Source organism: Phaenicophaeus curvirostris, chromosome 1, assembly GCF_032191515.1.
Source record: "Phaenicophaeus curvirostris isolate KB17595 chromosome 1, BPBGC_Pcur_1.0, whole genome shotgun sequence".
NCBI lineage: Eukaryota > Metazoa > Chordata > Aves > Cuculiformes > Cuculidae > Phaenicophaeus > Phaenicophaeus curvirostris.
In genome coordinates this window covers 131767833-131792578 of record NC_091392.1, presented here as the reverse complement: position 1 = coordinate 131792578, position 24746 = coordinate 131767833, and the positions used below count along the sequence as shown (strand labels likewise).

Here is a 24746-nt window from a genome sequence, read left to right as displayed (position 1 = left end):
AATTGTGACAGCTGTGTCCTTACATCTTACTATATCATCTGCTTCTTGAAATCTACCAAATCTGTTTCTGTTGGAAGGGATTTTATTCTGTCTTTTTTCTCCTGCTCTCTAGCAGACAGTTAAGTTTGGAGGTTGTTACTGAGGTCTGAAAAGACGATTTTCCTTTCCAAGTGCGGGAGAGAAGAACGTTCAGGAGCTTACGTATAGACTTGGACAGAGCCAGGAGAAAAAGGGCTTTAGTATTTATTGCTGGGTCTCTGCTGGGAGCAGTTGCTGGTCAAAATGTTTTAAGTACAAACGCTACAAATGCAGTTTGCTTAGTCTCTGAACACAGATTGTTTGGCTTACCTGGTCTGTCCCAGGCAATAGCTTTTAACTGGTCTTTAAAATCAATTAGTGTGATAATGTTTGCGGCATGCTGGCTTTTACTCAAAGTCTCTGTCCTGCAGAAAACTAGGACCCAGGTCCTGAGCGTATGTGCATTATGCTTTGAGCAGCAGTCAATTATTTGATAGCTGGCTTTTTTCCTGCTATTTCCGTGACGTTATATGCGGAGTTACCCACAGGCATATTGGGATGCTAAAGTGGAATTATTTGAGTGGCGGGGGGGGGGGCAGGAAAGGGGGAAAGAAGAGCATGAGGGTTTACTAGTGAAGATAAACCCCACAAAAACAAACTCCAAACCCCTCAAGCTACAAGGCACTGAACAGCGTGATTCAGTTGCATTTATTCTCCCTTTTCAAAATATAATAATTACTTGAAAATTCTTATTTCCTCTCTGAATTAGTTTCATTTGGTACTCAAATGTGTGTTCTTCTGAATTATTCTCTTCTTAATAGACTCCCTGATTAATTGCTTTTTTCTTCTGTGCCCTTCATAATAACATAAATGGTTGTATTTATCTCTTATTCCCTACTTTTTTGTGTATTGCTGTACAGTTCATGCATTTTGGCAGTGCTATGAACTCCCACTTTGTTTTGCCCGGGTTCACTGTAGGCAGTTTCACCTATTTTTAGGAATCCTAGGCAAATTCTGTGTTACTATATAATACTGTAGCAGTGAGGGCAGAAGAGCTAATATTGCTCAGGGATTTCCAGAGGATCTGTAGCCTTGAGGAAAATGTGGAGAAACCGTGGATTAAATAAAAGAAGTTTTTTTTTTTTTTTTTTTTAACGTTTCTAGTGGTGCTGTGACTCACCAGGAGGCAGGAAAAGGAACTGATTTTCCTTCAGCCTCTTAGAATCATAGAATCATAGAATAACCAGGTTGGAAGAGACCCACTGGATCATTGAGTCCAACTGTTCCTATCAAACACTAAACCATGCCCCTTAGCACCTCGTCCACCCGTGCCTTAAACACCTCCAGGGAAGGTGAATCAACCACCTCCCTGGGTAGCCTGTTCCAGTGCCCAATGACCCTTTCTGTGAAAATTTTTTTCCTAATGTCCAGCCTAAATGTCCCCTGGAGGAGCTTGAGGCCATTCCCTCTTGTCCTGTCCCCTGTCACTTGGAAGAAGAGGCCAGCACTCTCCTCTCCACAACCTCCTTTCAGGTAGTTGTAGAGAGCAATGAGGTCTCCCCTCAGCCTCCTCTTCTCCAGGCTAAACAACCCCAGCTCTCTCAGCTGTTCCTCATAAGACTTGTTCTCCAGTCTTCTCTGGACTCATTCCAGAGCCTTCTTGTGGTGAGGGGCCCAGAACTGAACACAGTACTCGAGGAGCAGTCTCACCAGTGCCGAGTACAGAGGGAGAATAACCTCCCTGGACCTGCTGGTCACACCGTTTCTGACACAAGCCAAGATGCCATTCGCCTTCTTGGCCACCTGGGCACACTGCTGGCTCATGTTCAGTCACTGTCAACCAACACCCCCAGGTCCCTCTCCTCCAGGCAGCTTTCTAGACAGACTTCTCCTAGTCTGTAGCACTGCACAGGGTTGTTGTGCCCCAAGTGCAGGACCAGGCACTTGACCTTGTTAAACCTCATGCCATTGGACTCTGCCCAGCGGTCCAGCCTGTTCAGATCCCTTTGCAGAGCCTCCCGACCCTCCAGCAGATCGACACTTCCACCCAGCTTAGTGTCGTCCGCAAACTTGCTAAGGATGCTCTCAATGCCTTCATCCAGGTCATTGATAAAGACATTGAACAGGGCTGGACCCAGCACTGAGCCCTGGGGAACCCCACTTGTCACTGGCCTCCAGCTGGATTTCACACCATTTCCCACCACTCTCTGGGCCCGGCCAGCCAACCAGTTTTCCTCCCAGGAGAGTGTGCGCCTGTCCAGGCCAGAGGCTGACAGTTTCTCAAGCAGAATGCTGTGAGAAACTGGGTCAAAGGCTTTACTGAAGTCCAGGAAGACTCTTGTAGAGCTTGTGTATACACTTTGCTTAGGTTGTTGAATAGCAAGTAAAAAATCAAAGGTTGGCTGGTTTGGGGTTTTATTCTAAGTGGAGGAAGCTGCTCTCAGCTCAAAAAAAAAAGAAAAAAAAGAGAGACCAAACTGTCTTCTCTGGGTGGTATAGGGGAAATACTTTGTTAGATTTTGTGCTGAGGAGAGAGCAAACCAGGTTGCCCAGTGCTGGTGTCATCTGAACATCACAAAATGCTTCACTTGAGAGAGGGGTCTTCACTCCCTTTCTGGCCAAAAGCTATTTGTATGTATTTAAGTTTGCACTATTTTAGGATGAGAAAATAAGAAGAGTTCACACTTGGTTTTGGCACTTGCAAATGTGAGTACAAAACTCTTTTCTTAGCAGTTAGCACAGTTTTGCATGCTGTGTGGAGAGGTAGCTGTGTGGTGGTCTGCCATCAGCACCTTTCTCATCCGTCTGTTGCTATTGACAGGCCAGTTGCAGGAGTATCCTGTTATGATTTCATTTTTCAAGTGTTTTTCAAGCTGTTTCAAGTGTCTAGGGCTTTTTAATCTTGAAAATCACAATCCGTTTCAGCTGGAGAACTTGGGTGTATTTTGAACTAAATTTTGGGTGTACATGCCTAAATGAAAGTCTGTGGCTTTGGTGGATAGATGCATTTTGGCCATTCACAATTGCTTTAGCTGCCAGCCTAGTGATACTAAATGAATGAAAATTCTCTGAAAGAGAATAGGCAAGCACCTATTCTGAAATTGCTCGTTATGTCAGACAGCAAAATTGTTGTGAAGCTGCATAACACTTGAATTGTGATTAGTTGCATCACTTATTCATGTGCTGCAAAATAACCACATTTAGATGGCTGACCATGACAAGCATTTCAAGAAGTAATGGTCTTTAAGCATCAGTAAAGACATAATTAAACTGAATTTTGAAAAGAGATTCACAGCCTTGAGTAGAGTTAATCAATGAAATGGTTTCTCAGAAAAGCCAGTGATGTTTCCATGTCAGCTTTCAGTCCTGTATTTTTGAGTCCAAAAAGAAGGTAATTAATACCCTACTGAAGGTGATGGAGGTTAGCCTTCTGAACCTCAGTGTGGACAGTAAGCGTCCATTAACCCACTGCCTTGTGGGGAGCTGCTGTGTGGTGCTGAGTGGGTTAATTAAGAAGATGAGGTGCTTTTTTGTCATTTATAGGAAGAAGGATTGTTAATAGGAAGTTGATGATGGTGTATTCAGCAGTGACATAGTGCATAATGACACAGCAGTCACGGTACAAATCCTTGGGCTCTTCTTTTATAAGAGGAAATGTCATTTCACACAAGAAGAAATTTTATGCTACTAAGTTTCAGCTGTGAATGCTTTGGTCTTCAGAACATTCACTGTGCACCTATATTGTTTTAGCCATAGTTACAGACCTTAATTACTCAATCTCTTGGTTTTACAAATGCTGGTCTTGTGGCAGCAAATTGATAAAGCTCTAAGTTTTCATTTTATGCAGCGTCATTAAACTGAGGAAGTGAGCCCATCTACAGTCAGCTGTCATCTGAGCCAGTCAGCTACTCTGGGGTTTTTGGAAAGGAACAGGAGATATCCAAGAGATATCTAATTGTGCTCACTTTGGCAATATGGATAGTAAAATTTGAACAATACAGAGAAGATTAACATGGCCCCTGCACAAGGATGGCACATGCGTTCATGAAGTATTCCATATTTTAGGGAAGTAGTCATGGCATCAAGCCTATCAAGAGTGCAAGGAATATCTGAATGGTGCTTTTAGTCATATGGCTTAGTGTTAGGTAGTCCTGTGAGGAGCTGGGACTTTGACTTAATGATCCTTGTGGATCCGTTCCAACTCAAGATATTCTCTGAGATTCTTATGAACAGCAGGAAAGGGGAAAAGAGAAAAAAAATCAGGTTTACAGAGAGTGAAGTATAAGTAAACCACAATGTAAGAAGGGAAACAAGCAGTCACATGCAAAAGGAGAGGTTGAAAGGACTAGCAGAAGCAGTGGAGAAAGATATTAAGTAAAGAAGTAAATTAAAGGTGAAGGGAAATGCAAATAAGTGAAAATCAGAGAACCAAATTAGAAGAGGAGAGGGAGAAGGCACTGATTTAGTAGCAGTACACTTTATTTTTTTCAAAAAAAGTTAAAGTAGCAGTCATAAAAAGCATTTAGCTACCCACTGTTGAGAAAAATTCTAAAATGTATGTTAGCTGATGCTTCACTTGGAGTGCTTTATGTATGCCATAGGCTTTCTGTGAGCACTTCTTTTTTAAAGATAGCTGGGGGATAGTGGTATTGCAAGGTGAGGATAATGATCTTGAAAATCCTCTTCTACTCTATATTACTGATGAGGTACAGATAAGCTGGTAGTCTAGAGTGGTACCAAGCCGTTAACATTAGATGCAAGGTGGTTGCTAAGTAAGTCTTTGTGCTTAAATCCCTTTGAATGGCTTCACCTCCTGACTCCTCCTAAGTGGGATTTTTATACCCACTTTTGTTTTGATAGAAATTTTAGCTGTAATTTTGTTTTTTCAGACTCCAAATCTGGACATTGTCAAGAAAGGTGAAGGTTAGAAAATCTTGAGTTACAAATAAAAAAAGATTACATTTTGCTATGTAAACTATGCATTCAAGTAAAAAAGAAAGAACAACAGTCCAGAGGGAGAAGAACTGTGTTTCTGGATACTCATGGTAAGGTGGAAAATCCTGACTTGCATGAGTTATTATAGCTTCACTGCTGGCATCTTTGAGTCAGAAACAGAGGAAAGAAGACTGTCGTATCTTTTGCTTTTTGTAGAATCATAGAATAGGTAGGGTTGGAAGGGACCTTAAAGATCGTCTAGTTCCAAGCCTCCTGCCATAGGCAGGGACATCCCGCTAGATCAGGCTGCCTAAGGCCACATCCAACCTGGCCTTGAACACCTCCAGGGATGGGGCAGCCACAGCTTCCCTGGGCAACCTGTTCCAGTGCCTCACCACTCTCATGGTGAAGAAAGTTTTCCTAATATCTAGTCTAAATCTGCCCCTCTCCAGTTTATGCCCATTCCCCCTTGTCCTATCACTACAAGCCTTTAAGAATAGTCCCTCTCTGGCCTTCTTGTAGGCCCCTTTCATGTACTGGAAGGTTGCTGTAAGATCTCCTCGGAGCCTTTTCTTCTCCTCACTGAGCAACCCCAACTCTCTCAGATGGTCCTGGTATGGAAGGTGCTGCAGCCCTCTGATCATCTTTGTAGCCCTCCTCTGGACCTACTCCAAGAGTTCCATCTCCTTCTTATGTTGAGGATTCCAGAATTGGACACAGTACTCCAGATGAGGTCTCATGAGAGAGGAATACTGTGTTCAGTTCTGGGCCCCTCACCACAAGAAGGATGTTGAGGCTCTGGGGTGTGTCCAGAGAAGAACAACAAAGCTGGTGAAGCGGCTGGAGAACAAGTCTTATGAGGAGCAGATGGGAGAGCTGGGGTTGTTTAGCCTTGAGAAGAGGAGGCTGAGGAGAGACCTTATTGCTCTCTACAACTACCTGAAAGGAGGTTGTAGAGAGGAGGGTACTGGCCTCTTCTCCCAGGTGACGGGGGACAGGACAAGAGGGAATGGCCTCAAGCTCCGCCAGGGGAGGTTGAGGCTTGACATCAGGAAAAAAATTTTCACAGAAGGGGTCACTGGACACTGGAACAGGCTGCGCAGGCAGGTGGTTGAGTCACCTGGAGATATTTAAGAGACGGGTGGATGAGGTGCTGAGGGGCATGGTTTAGCAATTGATAGGAATGGTTGGACTCGATGATCCAATGCGTCTTTTCCAGCCTAGCGATTCTGTGAGCAGAGGGGCAGAATCACCTCCCTCGACCTGCTGGCCATGCTTCTTTGGATGCAGCCCAGGATACAGTTGGCCTTCTGGGCTGTGAGCGCAACTGCTGGCTCATTTTCAGTTGATTTGTACCTACTAACACCAAATTTCTTGTTTTGATTGGACTCTTACCTTGGATCATAGGAGTTGAATGCATTATCATCTTGAGAAATTATACTTCTAAAGAAGTGTGTGATTTGGATAGGTTTAGACTGACAGAGTAACTTTCTCTCTGTCCAGTCCTACTTATTGCTAGGAGAAAGCACTTGAAAGTTAAAATCTGTGGTGTTTCAGGGTGTAAAGTACCTAGCTGCTGTTGGGATTTTGGTGACTAAGTTTAGTTTTTGAAATTTCTGGTCCTTAGACTCACAGAGCTGTAAGTATCTCCTTGCAATTCTTTGGTTTTGCTTTGGTTTGTGCTGTTACTGAATCTCCTCTTCAGGTTTTTAAATGACAATCCAATGCTAAATCAGACTTAAACAGGTCTTTTCCCCCTAAATAGAGTACCTCTATCGGCTGGATGAGAATGATGATTATAGATTAATGAAATGGTAAGCTTTGTTTTCTCTGCTAATTTAGGTTATAAATTGTATTACCGTTTGAAGAAGTCAAGATCACCTCTTTGGGGAAGTCTTTGTGTCAGTCCTTTCTGTTTAAATTTGGTAGAGCACCCACTAAGTTGAGCACTGATTTGGTGATCTTCGAGTAACAAATTTCTGTGTGTACAATTGATATTTTGGGGGAATTGATTGAAATTTTTCTCTGGAACATGAGAACTGGTTGGTTGTGCTGTCCCCACGAAAGCTGTTGCTCAGATACAGCCCTTGCTGTGAACCAAAAGGGTGCACATGCATTGGCATGTGTTGTGTCATCTACAGTCGTTAATAGGATTCATTTATCAAGGAAGGGGAGAGCACCATCTTATTTTCTTATTGGTTGGTGCACAGGATGGTGTGCGACTTGGAATGAAGCTGGGCTATGGCTGGGGCCTTCAGCAGAGAATGAGCATGGCGGTGTGACAGAAGTTGAAAGTCCTGAAGTGGTTTACTCCTTGTTTTACTTCCATTTAAGAATCCACAGAAAAGACAGAGCTTGGCATAACAGAACAATGTCCTGTTGTGCACATAGATGGAGCTTCCATTCCTAGTCTCTGAATGCTGCCTCCTTACTGCAGCTCTCTGCTCATTATGACTAAAAGTAGAGCAGTTGAGTTTGCTCAGTATGCAAAATAGAAAGCTCTCAATCTGAATACAAAATATGTATTATTTATCATAGAATTATTCAGTGAGGGGTGTACTAGAAAGATGGTAACATCTTAGCTCAGAATAAAAATGAACAAATCAAATATTGAACTATCAGGTAGTTGACATTCTTTCAACCCTTAGATTATCCTCTCCTACCTGTGTCTTATCACATATCTGTAATGTTAATTACATTGTATTGCAGTCAGTAGTATTCAGCAGGTCTAATTTCCGTCTTCTACTTCAGAGAGGGAAGACAGTAATATTTTTATTGTCTGGGGATATTTGTTTTTCATGGTTTTTCTTGTTTTGTTGGTGCATTTTTTTATTTTCTTCCTTTTGATTTGGGTGGAAGGAGGTGTCTGATAAATAGATGTCTTCAGCTTCCACCCAGCCTCCCTATCGAACTCTACAGAACCACAGAATTGTTTAAGTTGGAAAAGACCTTTAAGATCATCAAGTCCAACCCTTAACCTAATACTGTCAAATCCAACACTAAACCACGTCCCTAAGTGCCACATCTACCTGTCTATTAAATACTTCCAGGGATGGTGATTCAACCATTTCCATAGGCAGACTGGTCCAATGATTGACAACAAAATCACAGAATCACTGTGAAGACCTCCAGCATCATCGAATCCAACCATTCCTATCAAACACTAAACCATGCCCCTCAGCACCTCGTCCATCTATCTTTTAAATACCTTCAGGTGACTCAACCACCTCCCTGGTCATCCTGTTCCAGTGTCCAATGACCCCTTCTGTGAAATTTTTTTTCCTGATGTTAAGCCTCAACCTCCCCTGGTGTAGCTTGAGGCCATTCCCCCTAGTCCTGTCCCCTGTCACTTGGAAGAAGAGGCCAGCACCCTCCTCTCCACAACCTCCTTTCAGGTAGTTGTAGAGAGCAATAAGGTCTCCCCTCAGCCTCCTCTTCTCAAGGCTAAACAACCCCAGCTCTCTCAGCCGTTCCTCAGAAGGCCTGTTCTCCAGCCCCCTCACCAGCTTTGTTGTTCTTCTCTGGACTCGCTCCAGAGCCTCAACATCCTTCTTGTGGTGAGGGGCCCAGAACTGAACACAGGATTTGAGGAGCGGTCTCACCAGTGCTGAGTACAGAGGGAGAAAAATCTCCCTGGACCTGCTGGTCACGCCGTTTCTGATCCAAGCCAAGATGCCATTGGCCTTCTTGGCCACCTGGGCACACTGCTGGCTCATGTTCAGTCGGCTGTCAACCAACACCCCCAGGTCCCTCTCCTCCAGGCAGCTTTCTAGACAGACTTCTCCTAGTCTGTAGCACTGCACAGGGTTGTTGTGCCCCAAGTGCAAGACCCGGCATTTGGCCTTGTTAAACCTCATGCCATTGGACTCAGGCCAGCGGTCCAGCCTATTCAGATCCCTTTGCAGAGCCTCCCTACCCTCCAGCAGATCGACACTTCCACCCAGCTTAGTGTCGTCCGCAAACTTGCTAAGGATGCTCTCAATGCCTTCATCCAGGTCATTGATAAAGACATTGAACAGGGCTGGACCCAGCACTGAGCCCTGGGGAACCCCACTTGTCACTGGCCTCCAGCTGGATTTCACACCATTTCCCACCACTCTCTGGGCCCGGCCATCCAACCAGTTTTCCACCCAGGAGAGTGTGCGCCTGTCCAGGCCAGAGGCTGACAATTCCCTAAGCAGAATGCTGTGAGAAACTGTGTCAAGGGCTTTACTGAAGTCCAGGAAGACCACATCCACAGCCTTTCCCTCATCCAGCAGCCGAGTCGCTTTATCATAGAAGGCGATAAGGTTTGTTTGGCAAGACCGTGTTGGCTGGGCCTGATCACCTTGTTCTTTTGCATGTGCTTCATTATAGCACTCAGGATAACCTGTTCCATGACTTTTCCCTGGCACTGAGGTCAGACTGACAGGCCTGTAGTTCCCTGGATTCTCCCTGCAACCCTTCTTGTAGATGGGCACAATATCAGCCAGCCTCCAGTCCAGTGGAAATTCCCCACTCAGCCAGGACTGCTGTGAGATTATGGAAAAGGGTTTGTCAAGCACATCCTTCAGCTCCCTCAATATTCTTGGATGGATCCCATCCGGCCCCATAGACTTGTGGGTGTCTAATTGGCCAAGCAAGTCTCTAACCACCTCTTCTTGGATCATGGGAGCTTTGTTCTGCTCCTCTAACTTCTGTGTATGTACACACAGGGAACAACTTTCCTTACTATTAAAGACTGAGGCAAAGAAGTACCTCAGCCTTGCCCTCATCCTTCATCACAGTTTTCCCTTTGCATCCAATAGGGACTGAATATTCTCCCTGGTCCTCCTTTTATTATTAAAGTATTTATGGAAAGATTTTTTGTTATCTTTCACTGACTTGGCCAATCTGAGTTCTGGTTGGGCTTTAGCCCTCTTGATTTTAACTCTGCACAATCTCACTTCCTCCCTGTGGTCTACCCAAGATGCCTGTCCCTTCTTCCGAAGTTCATAGACCTTCCTCTTCTTTTTGATGTCCCCCCACATCTCCCTGCTCAACCAAGCTGCTTTTTTCCCGTCCGGCTCCTTTTCTGGAACATGGGGACAGCTTGCTCCTGAGCTGCTAGGTTTCCTTCTTGAACCCACAAACCTCCCTCATTTGAAGAGGCACTTATTAACTTGCAGCAGTCTCTTTTGAACAGGAGCAAATAGGGAAGTGGCTGTTACTGAAAATCACTAATAACTGATTAAATGTTGAATGAACAAAAATCTGAAATTTACTCTGCTGCTTGGAAAGCCCTTGATGCTCTGTTTCCCCACCAGGCAGGCATGTGTTTAAAAGAGTTTGGAGTTGCAGTGCACATGGAATCCGCAACTCTGCCTATACAGAAAGAAGATTTTAATTCTTCATAGCAAGTGTGAACCGCAATCAGTAAAACAGGGGAAGAAACAGATACTAAATGAAACTGCTGGAGGACTTGTTCGGCCAACACTTATGTGCATGACTATCTTAGGTATAACTGATAAACATATGAGACTTTGCCAGCGTCAGCATGTGTTGCATAAAAACTCAGGATGAAGGCAAAAAAATTTATCTTGGTTCATGCAAGAATAGGTAACAGTTTACTACTTTACCTTTCAATTAGAAAATTTTATTTTTTTTTTTTATAATTTACAATTAATGTAATTCTCTGGAGAACATTATCATAGCTTAAATTTGCAAAATCATGTCTGTAAGATTTTAGTTTTGCTGTGATACAGTTGCAGTGTCTTTTCCTTCCTCTGGACATATTCTTATTTAATATTCATTTAGGGATTAAGCAGAAAGAAATGAAGTTCCTTGTCTTTATTTCCAAAAGAAGGTGGATTGCCATGTTTACATAGTGCTATCTTCTTCTCTCCATTATCAAGACAAGCAGATAGTGGAATGGTATCAACCACAGTAGACAGAAAAGGCATTGAAAATAACTTTTGTAATATTTTTCTTTTAGCATGTATCTCCACTGCTAAATGTTTTCAAAAGCCAAGTTGGTTGGAGTTGCGTGTCTTCCTAAATTATCAGCAGTCTTGCTTGATAAACTTGAAGGATCAACAAGAATTTAAGCAGAATGATTTTGTCATACCGCAGTTACTGTCAGTTCGATCTGTCAGCCCACAACCTGCCTAATGACTTCCATGATAGTACGACACAACGTGCAGTGTTGTGTTGCGACCACTAAGAAAACCTCATTTCCAGTGGTGTGAGACCTTCCTGAAACTGCTGCCTGACTTCTTGGGGTTATGTCAGGGGGAACCCCTTCTCTGGGCCACTGAGTGATCTGGGATATCCGTCCAGGACAGTTAGTGGAGATGCATGTTGTGTACTTAAACCAAATGGTCAGACATTCCAGGAGATTTCTGGGGTCAGTAATGCAGTAAAAGTGGTGATAGTGAGATGGTGTTTTAGTAAAGACAAAGTGATAGAATGAGAAATACATTGTTAAAAGGAGTAAAGATTAGGTGTATAGTGAAAAGAATAAAGAGAAATGAACAAATGGAAAAAGCAAGGAAGCTACAGAACCCACGATGAGTTACATTTTTAAGGCTTCATTTTATTGAAGTTTTATTGTTTTAACAGGGATGATGGTGAAAGGTATTGCCGTGGGTAGCGCTTTTCTTGAGTGCTATTTTTCTGTGGTTTTATTTAGAATATCGGTATATCTGTCCCATTACTTCTAACATGCATTTTTATTATGACTGGTTTGTATATTTTTTTTAAATAATAACGTTTTCCTTCCTTTCTGTCTTGGAGTCGAAGACTTTTGCAACAGAGACTACTTTCCTGCTGGTATAGAAGGAGATTACCATGTGGAGAATGCTCCTGAAATATAAATAATGTATTGACAGGAACTGTAGAACCATGTAGGTGGAGGACTAGAAAAACTGACTGTTTGCCAGGCTCTTTTATTATTTATCAAAGCTGGTGAAATATAGTTGTCACAGCCCAAGATACTCACAGATCTCAGTAAAAGCTGTTCTTTTTGTAAGTCATGTTTTTTTAACCAAAAGTTACAGTTGCACTGATAATGTTCTTCTAAGGGATTCAGGCTCTAGAAAGTTGGTTATGATTTTGTAGTTTTGCTTCTTGCTTGTTGGGGCTTTTTAAACAGACTTCAGCCCATAAACTTTTAATGACAAGTTCAGAAATTATAATTTTTTGTCAGGTAGAGCTCTGATACAATAGACCAAATAATTATTTTTAATTAAAAACTTGTTTGTGTTTTTAATTAAACTGCCAGGTTTTCCTCTGAGGACCACAGAACTGGTCTATAAAATAGACTTACCTTTAGGCACATTTGAAAGTCTAAGCCCTTAATGCTTTTGGAAGCCAAAAATTTTTATATCTAATTGTTAAGAAGCAGATAGTTAACTGTAATCAATATTGGCAATTTTTTTATTTATGGCAGTATCTCATATAAACACTTGGAGTAACAGAGTCGATTGCTTTTAAAATAGCCCTAACTAGGTTAGAATGCATGTGTGATATATAATGTTCCCCTAGATTACCAAACATAAATACAAGTGTACGGGTAGCAGCTGGCTATAAAAGAAGTGGAATGGTTGCAGGCATGTTGACACACACCAGGGAGAAGAAAGAGAGCCCTGTAATAAAATCTCATTGACAATGCAGAGAGTATGTTTCAGCATTAGGCATTCTCCTCATGTTTCACATAAATGCATCTTTCTCTCGTGAGAGGATGAACAGTGCATTTGCACTCGCTCATTCAAATTGAATGTTGGTAAAAGAAGGGTCTTGAGCAAACACTGAACAGTACGGCATTTTTTAAAGACTAGAGAAAGGTTAAGCTGTCTGCTGTTTAAACTGCTGTTTATTGGATATTTATTTGCTGACCGTGTGTACTGAAGGTGGTAAAAGCATCATTGGCAAGATTTCGGCGGGCTGCACAGCACAGGTCAGGATTATATTAAACTAAGACTGCTTTTACAATAAAGTTTAAATCTTTGAAAGTGACTTAATATGTTATTTTTGTATCTGACCATAGTTAGATAAAAGAGGTAGAAGAGAACGGGATGTGCCTTCTCCATATCCTTTCCCTTTCTTTCTCTGTTTGACAGCACTGCAGCTTTAACTTTGCTTAGAGCTATCGTAAATAAGAAACTTCAGTAGACACGGCATTTACTAACCAGAGCTTTTATAAAAAATAATTAAATGTAATCTTCACAATGAATGTTTTGTTTCTATTTGGGGTTTTTTTGGGTTTTTTTTTCCCTTTCAAAAATAACGCAGAGCTCACTGAAGCCAAGCTCGCTAATTTTCTCCTAAATGCACTAAGTTGCTGCATGGAAGAGAGTCAGAGTTGCTCTTTTGCATGAAGCATGGCATCATCTTGCAGTGCCTTAGGCATATTTTAAAGCATCGCTAGTTAATTATAGAAAGAAATGGTAAGGCTATCCATGCACACTAGATTTAAGCTTGCATTTCTCTCACAGTGAAGAGATTTGTAAGAATCAAAGAATTTTTATGTTATTCTAAATTATTTGCCTGTTTAACTGTCTCACCCTGCAATAGACATGCTACCACCACCTGTATATATAACTGAATATCAGATATAAATGCCTTCTGTTTAACAATGCCTTAAACATTAAGGAAAGTCTTGTTAAAGGCTCCTGCAGTTTATTCTTTCTTCTCTTTCTCTGCATGAAGTCTCTCTCTAATTTTTGTTTTATTACTGTTTTGAAGGCACCCCTTCTAGGTCTTTAATTCTGATAATTTTTTTTTAATTGTTTATGTATTTTCCTCTATCTTTCTCAGAGATAGGATAAAATGTCTTGCAAGACAACCACTACAATGAAATTTTGTGTTCCTGGATGTGAAGTCTTGCTTGTTTAGTGAAAGGAGCCTGTAATATTTGCCTAAGAGAGCTGTCACTCTGAGAAAATGTGCAAAATAGAGTGAATTACTTAAAAAAAAGTGTGTGTGTATTTCATTTATATATATATGGAATGGGCATGGAGTCTAGAGCTGGTTTTGATTTGTCTATGCAGAACACTTACAATAGTTGTGTAAGTGTCACTATCTCTGACTGTCTTGGAAATTTTTCCATGGACAGTCTGGATCTGAGATTCCTACAGGAATAACGTGAACTCACATGCAGCTAATCTTGAGGTTGACTGGCTCTGTTTGCACAATTTACTGTAGAGTTACTGCAAGAGTTGACATGTTCTGTCCGTGCTTCCTTGGACAATTCGATTGCATTAGTGGTGGCAGAAACCACGTGGTCCTGCTGTTATTACTGGTAGTAGACTATGTACTGGTAAATGAACTTATGAAGCCTACATAGCATTTCAGTACTGGACTGTAGGTTTGCTTTGTGTTTTGGTTTTGGGGTTTTTACTGGGTTTTTTTTTGTTGTTTGTTTTTTTTTTAATAGGAAAAACAGTCTTGCACTAGGCTGTGTGTGCATACTGTATAGGCTGTAGTGACACTGGAAATCAGAGTAAGCCTGGAATCATATGACTGTTATATGATTTCCAGAGACAGATGCTTTCCGTGAGTTTCCCAGGTATCTGTTCAATAGATGTCCAGAAGGTGTAGGTTGAACATAGGATTGCATGAAAATATTACATGAGCAGTACATTGGTTATTCAGTTCTGCAAATTTATTCTTCCCTGCCATCTCTGTTGCAACAGTTCATTGTGAAAACACAAGATACGATGTTCAGTTTCCAGTGAAAGAGGCTGCTATGGAAAAAGGCATGATGTGAAGCTTACCGAATTATTACAGTCCAGGGGATTGCTTTGTTGCCCCGATAGTTGTCAGATGCTTTGGATTTGGCTGTATTTGTTGCTTGGATCGGTGGAGAATGACAGGCAACACTGTGAAGTGCCAGTTTTTGAGGGGGGGAAAAATATACACAAGTTGAGACTTCTACCACTTTCAATACTGGTTGAAAGGCTGAAAGACACTAATGTTTCCTAGGCTGGACAGCCCTTTTCCTATCCCATACATTCAATTTTATGCTGGTAAATTCATGTCATTTTGAGGGGAGGGGACTGCAGTTTTGTTTTGGTTGCTGTTTTTTTGTTGTTTTCAGTTGGGTTTGTTTGTTTCTTTAAATATCAACCCATTTTCTACTCTTCTTTGAAAACTGGGGGTAGAATCCCAGTATTATCTTAAACATTGATTAACTTTCAGTACCAGAAGATAACTTTTTGTTCTTCTGAAATCTGATGATTAATGCTTTTGTTTACTTCTGAGCAATATGTTGTTTGTCATGTCACCGCTGAAGTCCTATTCCTTTTCTAAAATGGGTGTTCTTGGCTTTGCACAGGCACATACTTACTTTTTGCTTGCAGAACTTCCTTAGCTTCTTGCCCAGAATCCAAATAGAGAATGAAGTTTAAAAATTTGAATTGATATTAGAACAATATTTAACAATTAAATCCTAACACAAGATTCAGTAATTTCAGTAAATTCAAGATTTCAGTAAATTGGAATCATTCCTTTCTTCTGGCTGCCTATGCTTTCTTCTGGCTGCTTATGAGAAAGGTGAAAATGATGATAGCCAGTTTTCCTGCTTGTAAACAGGATGCTTTCAATAGTGTCAACTAACTGATTCTTATGGTAAGCTTGGAGGGCTCTAGTTCCTAAATAACAGAGAAATAACCAGTCAGCAGCTCTGCATGTCCATCTTTCACTGTGGAACATTTTAAACATTTGTATTCTAGTAGAGCTGTCAGTCACTTCTCAATCAATATTTGCAGTATCCAGCTTTCTCAGATGTATAGAATATCTCTGGGTATATGATAATATACATGCCATCTGTGAGTGAGTGCAGCCTTTAACTCCATGGCAGAGAAATGTCAAAGGGGCTGCATACATTTCCATACATGCTTTCAGGACTTAGCCATTTATAGGGAATATGTCTGAGCTGTCCCAGAGAAGACCTAGACTGGTACATTAGAAGAGGGGGAGAGGAAATCAGAGTTAACGTTGTTTTGGGAAGGGTTCATAACTGTCTTTTGGGAAGTGGAACTTTGCTGCTGATGCCCATGAAATTGTGTATTTACAGTATTCTGCTTTCACAGCAAGTTTATATGCTGCTGTTATATGCTTACATTGTAAATGCAAGCATCGTGTCTGCTTCTGATGGATGATTGCTGAACGCAAAGGCAGACTCTGAGGAAAGAGTGCTCTTATGTTAAATTTAATTGTCTGCTTACTCATTTTGCAGATGAGAAAAAAATCTTTCTTTTACTGGAATGTTGGCCATAGCTAGGAACTCAGAGATATTCAGAAACTCTATTTCAAGGAAGATACAGGTATGTCTAGAAAAATAATAGGAAATAGTAACCTACCGAATGTTCTTAAAGTCCATTATAATGTAATTACAATTTAATTAAAGAACAGAAATATTCGAAGTTGAAGTAATAGATGTGTGTGTTTGCTTTTTCAGTTCAAGCTGTAGTAAGTTGGGAAAGTTTTGGTCATTTTTCTACCCCCCTGGATAGAGAGCACAGTCTCAAAGTTGTGCTCATGCTCTGAGAAGGAGTGAGCTCTGCCCTTAGTCTTTCTGGTGACTGGTCAGTGATCTTGGAGGGGATCATACACTGCCTTTTTGCCCAGCTGTTCTTATGGAAACAGTCTCTCTGCAAGGGAAGAAAGGTTTATTTTGGGGAAACAGAGGTACCTCCATTCTCAGGACAGCTGCTTCTGCAGAAGAGCCTCTGTGAACACGTTCTGTGAATTGATGCAGTCATACTAGACTTCTGGATTGTGTATTTGTTTGAGAATAGGCAATATGTGTCAGTAGATGTCATTGAAGAGGATTCTGCAGCTGTTGGAAAATGTTGAAAATGTTGGAAAATGTTGCGAATTAAAGGGTAATTATAACTCAGTATTTTTTACAAAGAGTTTCTAATAAAGGAAAAAATTATTTGCCAGTGAAAACAGTTCATTGAACTTTGTGATTTATGTGTATCAAAGGGATAGGACTATAGGTGTGGAAAAGAGCAAAAGTATAATGACTTCTTTCCTGAAGATCAGGTTGTCTTGCATGAAACTTTTCCTGGTCTTTGAAAATCCTTCTGCAGTCATGTTTTTTGTCAGTTTTTTTGTTAGACTTTTTCCCACTCAACATTTAGGATGCAGAAAATGTAAATGTCAGTTCCATATTAAGGATTAGCTTTGGGCTTGGAGAAGAAAGCATGAAGTTAATTGAAAGGTCATAAATAAATTAGTGTTTTTCTTATGAGTGTTTGTGCATATTCTTTTAAAAATCTGTTTATAGAGAAATAAATCTTTAGTCTCTAGAGAAGATCTAGATAAAATTACTGTGCTTGTTGACCGTTTTAGCTGCAGCCTTTTGGACTCTACAGTTCCCATTAACTTGAGATAACTGTTACATGATTCCAGGAGCTGGCTGGATTGTTTCAGAAACAAAAAAAAAGGATGCCATATTCAGTGCTAAATGAAAAGAAATTTCTAATAATACTTAATAAAAGGAGAAGAAGGGAAAGCAGTGTTTATTGCAAGAGAGACAGCATTCCATGTAAAGTTTGTGACTGTTTATGGTGCCATATCTTGAAACAAGGTTGATTTCTCAGTTTCAGTGAGGCTGTGCAATGTAAAATGCCTACTCTGTGAAGAACGGTGTTTGTTCAAGCCCACAAATGTGTTGTGGAATTTTTTTTTCTTTTCTGTTGTGGTTTTTCATCCCCGGCCCTTCAATTTTTTTGTTTCAATAAAGAAACACACCAAAAGTCCTAAGCACATAAAAGGGAAATGTGTTGAACAATCCAAGACTTATAACTTGAATAGTGTATTGAAAACTTGAAAATAGCTAACGGCATAAGAAGTTCAATGCTGTCTGCACTTAAACGTATGCAACTACTGCTAAAACTCATAGAGAAGGTCTGTGCAATGGAAGAGTTTGCAGGAATCCTGGCTGAGGTGTTTGAGGTACCGTGAAGACCAATCTGAAAAAAAAAGTTCTGTGGGAACTCTGCATTCAAACAGTTTCTGTTGAGACCAATCAAAACTCAAGGATTTATAGTAGCAGCCTGTAACATACTTATGTACCTTGATGTCATAAATACTATTGTGCTTTTGAGTGAAGATTGAAATATAGAGCTTAGCCGAGTGATGTTTTCTTAAGCTATAAAATATAACATATATGCTGTGCTTACAGAAGTAGTGAGCTAATACAAAAGCATGCTTTTAAAATTCAAGGGGACTTACTTCTCCAGAAATGTAGGAGAAATGATGAGAAGATACCTTAGCATTAGCTGTAAATGTGAATTTCAGAAATATTACCAGTTTTGTGTAATATGATCATACGAATGAATATAATCTGAGGATCATAATAATTAGTATACATCTGTGATTTTAGAAAGAGTGTTTGCAAGAGAAGGGTTTTGGGGTTTTTTTTTGCTGTTTTCTATTATAGAATTTTTATATTTGCTGTTAATTAACTATCAAATTTCTTCAAGCACTTACTACTGTTAAGTTGCATCAGTCATGGTGAACAAGTGATCCTGGGAGCTCTGAGTCCCATGAAAGCACTGTGTAACCAGTGCCTCTGCAGGATGGGGGGGACAGCAATGGTGTGTAGCCATTCTGCTTCAGAAATCAAGGAGTCAGCAGCTAGCCACAAGCAGAGAACTCCCTTTTGGATGGGGCAATGGGGACAACAGTATAGTTCATTGGGGCAGATGGCGTTTCCACCAAGGCAGGGTACACACAGGTGGAAATTTTTGTCTGATAAATGTCATCTTGCTCCTATTTCAATAAATATTAAAAAAAAAAGAAAAAAATTCTAGTCTAAGGAGGACACAGTAGTGGGGTTTTTTTATTTGTTTATCTTGGTAACTGTGAAATTACTACTGAGCGGGTGCTGAACTTGGAAAACAAATGTTGAACATAATTCTACTTTGAATTAAAGTGGCACTATGCTACTGTGTATATCATTATTGATACTCTCTTGGGCCCCGTGAAACACATATATCAATGTTCTGGACTACAAATTCCTTTTCTGGGAGACTAGAAAATGGTAATGGGGAATGTGTGAAAATGATGAAGTGGAAACTGTCTTTTCTTAGTCTTGTAGCTATGCCTGTTATAAATACGTTGCTATTATACCAAATAAATCACTTTTCTACAAGGTTAAATTTCAGAAAGCTTCAAGGTGTTTTCTTTTTGCTGAAAATCCATTTAAACCAGTTATTTCAGCAAGTTTGCAAAACCATTAGTTCACGCAAAGTTATGTATGTCCAACTGATTTCTGAATTGCCCTGTTATATGCTTTTCTTTCATCTGGGTACCCACTGTATGTGGTGAGATTGTGGCTTATTACCTCCTTTAGAAGATGAATTGAAGCCATGTTGATAGTTCTGCTGTAAAATCAACAGCCAGCTGTTGTGTTTTGCTCTGCATTTGCAAGAACTTCATGTCAGATTAAATTGCAGATTATTAATATCATGCATCCAAGGAAAAGGATTGGGGCCTTCTTAATGTATTAAACCCGAGAGATGACATAGATGGCAAATATAGGGTAACAAACAGGGTAATGAAGAATTCCTCTCCAAAGGCTGATGGCATAATGCAATGAAGCCAAACACACATTTGCAGCCGAGACTCATGTATTGTTTGTAGTTTGTCTTATGTTTGTCTTCTGGTACTTTTCCACTTCAGGTGCAAAATAAAAGTTCTAACTTCCCAAGAGAGTTCTTGGGGGAAAAAGTCAGCTTCCTCAGAAAGGAATTAGTATCAACATATTACTGTTACGTATTTATATATGTGTATATATATACATATGCGCATAAACACAAATGCACACACATGTGTCTTGTTGGTGGGATTGGGAATTATTTTTGGACCTCTTTATTTTTAAATTCTTAATCTATGAACAAAAGTCTTCCCTGGAGCCAAGTTGTTTTGTTGTTTTGTTTTGGGGTTTTTTTAGTATTGATGAGCTATACCTCATAATTGTCTGGCAGAGCTAAAGTGCAGTTGTTTACATTTCTGTGCTTGTATTTCATTTCTGCTCTGAGCCAAAGTGCTGAACCATAACAAATCTACGTTGCAGAACATTTCTTTATAAAGATTGAGCACAGTAATTTTGCAAACCGGAATGGAGTTTATTTAACAAAGTGCTGGGGAGAAGAAATAGCAAATTCATCAACTCCGGCCCTTTATTCCCATCCCACTACAGGGTGATGTTTCCAGGCTCTGCAGAGTGAGGTTCCAGATCCCCACTTGAAGTGCATGAATTTTACTGAGGATAAAGTTTGGCATCGGCATATTAAGGCATCTGTTGCTGTAGGCAGTGACCACTGACAATTACAGCTCTCCGTCTGTGAACCTGATGCATTGTGTAGACTTTTAAAACCTGTATTGACAAAGATATAGTCGAGATAAGTAGCCTCTGGAGGCTTCATTGAGAGACATTAGAAAGCAGCTGCCTGGTGGTGTAAGAATATAGGGTCCTTTGCAGCAACAGCAGTGTAGGGCTGATGTTCAATTCCTGTAACATAAAATAAGAAGTGTAATTACATTTTGTAGTGTTTTATCAACTAGTTGCTGATGGTAATGTGTATTTTTGATAGACCCTGCAGAGCACGAGGGAGGATGGACTTCTTGGTAGTGGGAACTGCGGTATTTGCTGAGGCATCTCTTTGTTAGCTCTGAGCTATTAATAATGGTGAGTGATATTTGGAAACACAAGCACAAAGATGTTTTCAGATGTGGAGTATCTGCTGGAAGGAAGGGAAGGAGGGAGAGATGAAGGGATGGAAGCAGGGAGGGAATGAAGAGAGTGTTTTTTCTATGTGCTGCTCTGTCTTTTGAGGAAGGACAGGATATGTTTGCAATGTGAAAATAAGGCTGGAGTGTGAAATATAGTGAAAATGGTCTTCCAGCTTTTTGAACTAGATTGTTTTCCGTTGCACAGAGTCTGACATGGCTTATTCTTGTCCATCCATGCACATTAATGTCTCTTTAGAGAAGAATAAAAAACTCCTGTCAGCAGCTGGACTGCTCCAGGGGTCCTGTTTCAGCAATGCTGTTTTGAAACCATTGCCTGAGAAAATATGGGAGTGAAGCGTGCTCATCCATAGTTTTTTTTCCATAATTTTTGGTTGAAAACTAATTACTTTAGTAATATTTATGTTATTTATAACTTCTCTCTACGAACTTTTTGTATCTGTTCTTAGGGTTTTTTTTACTGAAACACAGAATTTTAAAGTGAAAAGGTGCAGGAAATGTATATAGCTGAGCGATAGTTTGACTAGTAAGCCTGTTTTAAATGTTGAAAATATAGATACGAAGACATTAAAACCGATTCTAGAACTTCCCAGCATGGTTTTACAGTTTATTCCAGTTTGGTTTTAAATGCTGATGGAATTATTATTGTTGTTATTATAGAATAAATATTCTAAAATGTTATTGTAGGTAAGAGGCAAAAGAAGATCCCTAGTTCTTCCCAGGATAATTTTAATTTTAATAACTTCAATAGTGTATCCTAGAACTCATCTAGAACTGAGACTATAACTGAGTGCCTGGGATGGAAAATAATTTTTAGCTCTGAACCAGTGTTAGATTGGACTCTTGCAAGTTATGCTTTCTAAATACAGAGCATGAGGGTATCTGACAAGAATTTGAGTGTAGGAGAGCAGCATATCTATGGTTTGAAAGGAACAGTCATAGAACTATAGAATGGTTTGCATTGCAAATCCTTGCTTCTTAAATACAAAATAGAAAATATAGACTATCATGTGTATATATGTATGCATATATGCTTTCTTTTAATACAGAAACTAAACTCTGACTTTCTTTTGATGTGTTGCCTTGCTGGCTTGTGGCTGCTTGGGTGACCAAGACAAGATCAGGGCTATTGCTGTCAGAGAGTGAGGTGGGACCAGGCTGGTGTCTGTTTAGGGTAGTGCAATAATTATCTATGATTTGTTCCTGGGAATTCTGTGATTGCAGAAAAACTATAGGGTGAAACACTGTATTTTATTTTTTTTATTTGCTTGTTTTTTCTTAAACTTGGTACTATTATTTTCTTTCAGCAAGTGCCTGGAAAAATAGAATCATAGAATAGTTTGGATTAGAAGGGACTATCATCTAGTTCCATCCCCCCTGCCATGGGCAAGGATACCTCCCACTAGATCAGGCTGCCCGAGGCCCCATCCAAGCTGGCCTTGAACACCTCCAGGGATGGGGCAGCCACAGCTTCCCTGGGCAACCTGTTCCAGTGTCTCACCATTCTCATGGTGAAGAAATTCTTCCTTATATCAAGTCTAAATCTGCCCCTCTCCAGTTTATGCCCATTCCCCCCTTGTCCTATCACTACAAGCTTTTAAGAATAGTCCCTCTCCAGCTTTCTTGTAGGCCCCTTTCAATTACTGGAATGCCACTTTAAGATCTCCTCGGAGCCTTTTCTTTTCCAGGCTGAGCAACCCCAACTCTCTCAGATGGTCCTGGTATGGAAGGTGCTGCAGCCCTCTGATCATCCTTGTAGCCCTCCTCTGGATCCGTTCAACAGCTCCTTATCCTTCTTATGTTGAGGATTCCAGAACTGGACACAGTACTCCAGGTGAGGTCTCACAAGAGAAGAACAGAAGGGCAGAATCGCCTCCCTCACCCTGCTGGCCACTCTCCTTTTGATGCAGCCCAGGATATGGTTGGCTTTCTGGGCTGTGAGTGCACATTGCCAGCTCATGTTGAGCTTCTCATCCGCCAGCACCCCCAAGTCCTTCTCTGCAGGGCAGCTCTCAATCACGTCATCCTCCATTGTGTACTGTAAACAGGGATTTGTTCGACCTAGGTGTAGGACCTTGCACTTGGCCTTGTTGAACCTGATGAGGTTCTCACAGGCCCACTTTTCCTGCCTGTCCAGGTCCCTCTGGATGACATCCTGTCCTTGATGGGGACACCGCCTGGTGTCATCAAATACTACCTGGAAGAGACAGCAGCCTTGAGTATCATTTTATTTATTACAAGCAGAAGCAGCAATATCCTCACCGTCCCTCATTGCTTCTGTATTAAATCTAGTTCCGAGCTCTTTACATGGCTTTGGGCAGCTGAGCCATGTGATGTGGGAAGCCTGTCAGAGTGGTATTTGGTACCCTTGCAGGCATATGCACTTGGCCCCTGGAAGTGTGAATGTCCAGCCTTGGTGGGGACTAAAATCCCAGCATTTACCACTCTTGTTTTCCTGTGATTGACTTGTGCTGCCCTACTTAATTTGCTGTAGCAAACCCTAAACTTACTTCTCCTTGAACAAGTGCAGTTACATCTGGTATGGAAAGCGTGTTAACTAACAGCTCTTTAGAGATGAGGCTTTGTTATGTCTGTACAAACAAAAAGAGGAAGCGAAATCAGGACATGTGCTTTTTCCCTTTGGCTCAGTGGGGCCTGGCCCTGGGTGAAGTCAAGTGGTCCTCCCTCACAAGGCACGTCCAGATGTGTGTTTTCATTAGCTTGGCTTCCTGAACCTGGCAATTTTTTCTGTAGCTACAGATGCAAAGCTAAAGATCTTCAGTGACCACAGCCTTTTCTTTTTAGAAATACATAAAATTAACAAAATCACAACCTTGTTAAATATAAACCTTGACATTGTTAGTTGCATTAAAGGTTGAATAAATTACTGCCTCTTACAGTGTTACCAGTTTCTGTTAAGGGGCAGTGGGATACCTGTTAGTCTCCTTACCTAGCTGTGCCCCATATACTGTGACTGTTGTGAGATCAGGACTGGATTTGAGGGAAGTGCAGTATTTACTCTCAGCCGTATGGTTTTCTTTCCAACACTGTGACATTAGCAAAGTTTATTATTTTAGTTAATCTTCTAGGTTTTGTGAAATGAGTACATCAGGTGGTATGCTGTATTAACAAAGGCAGCTAAAGTGTAGTCTTGGACAAAACTGGTTTAAGTGCCTCCTTGGACAACTTCCTAGGTTTACGCTCTCTTTCCTCTAGAGCTTCACCTCTGCCAAGTACTGCATTGCTTGTATTGTAATGATGTTAAAGGGACAGTGAGAGTAGAGAGGGACTGCATTCTGTTGGACACTGGCAGTGGAACAACAACCACATTGTGGTATTCCCCTTGCTGCTGAATGATCAGCAGTTCCCTTTATATCCTTTCCAATTTCAACTAAGTTTATCTGTGGTGTTTATGGTGTATTTCAGTAACCCATGTAAAGTTTTCAAAAACTCATTCCAAGCTAGATATCAATGTTCTTCAAGTGTTACCTCTCTTTAGGGACAATTAAAGGCAACTGCTTTAAGGATTGTTTCTTGGCTCTTCTAGCAAGAAGTAATTGGATGTACCTTTATTTTTCTGTTGTGCTATGTGGAAAAATGATGTGTAGAAGCTGAGTGGAAGCATGGCTAACACATAGCTGTTACATTTCAGAACTCAGTCCCATTGAATTTTGTTAGGACTTTAAAAAGAAGATTTTTGCTTAGAGGTTTGTGAAAGTACAGGGACAGTACTTGCTATTGTGAATCAGAAAGTGAAATTTATTGGCAAAAAAAAAAAAAGATGTAAGCTGATTTTACTCGGATAAATAAATCTAGAGAGGAGTTCTCATGGGAAGGTTGTCACTGGAGAAGAAGGAGAGAAGGAAGATCTCTAGACCTCTTAGGATATTTCAGGAGAAAGATTAAAATGAACGATTCATTTCCTTGTTTAGGGTCTCAAAGTTCAGTAACCTCCCAGAGTCTGTTTTCAGTTGTGAAATTTCATCTTTACACCAAGGGTAGTGCTGGAGCTTTGTTTAGTGGTGTGCAAGGAAGGCACAAACTTCAAAACATTACAAATAAAGCTC

The 24746-nt window shown here is 40.7% G+C and overlaps 1 protein-coding gene and 1 non-coding gene across 4 annotated transcripts in view; both read left to right on the top strand.

Moving 5' to 3' along the window:
- FRMPD4 (FERM and PDZ domain containing 4) overlaps positions 1–24746 on the top strand; it is a 351431-nt gene that overhangs the window by 137606 nt on the left and 189079 nt on the right. The gene's annotated exons all lie outside the window — the stretch shown is intronic.
- LOC138716891 (U6 spliceosomal RNA) lies at positions 3976–4082 on the top strand. Its single transcript, XR_011336760.1, has one exon. It is a non-coding gene; the product is annotated as a U6 spliceosomal RNA (small nuclear RNA).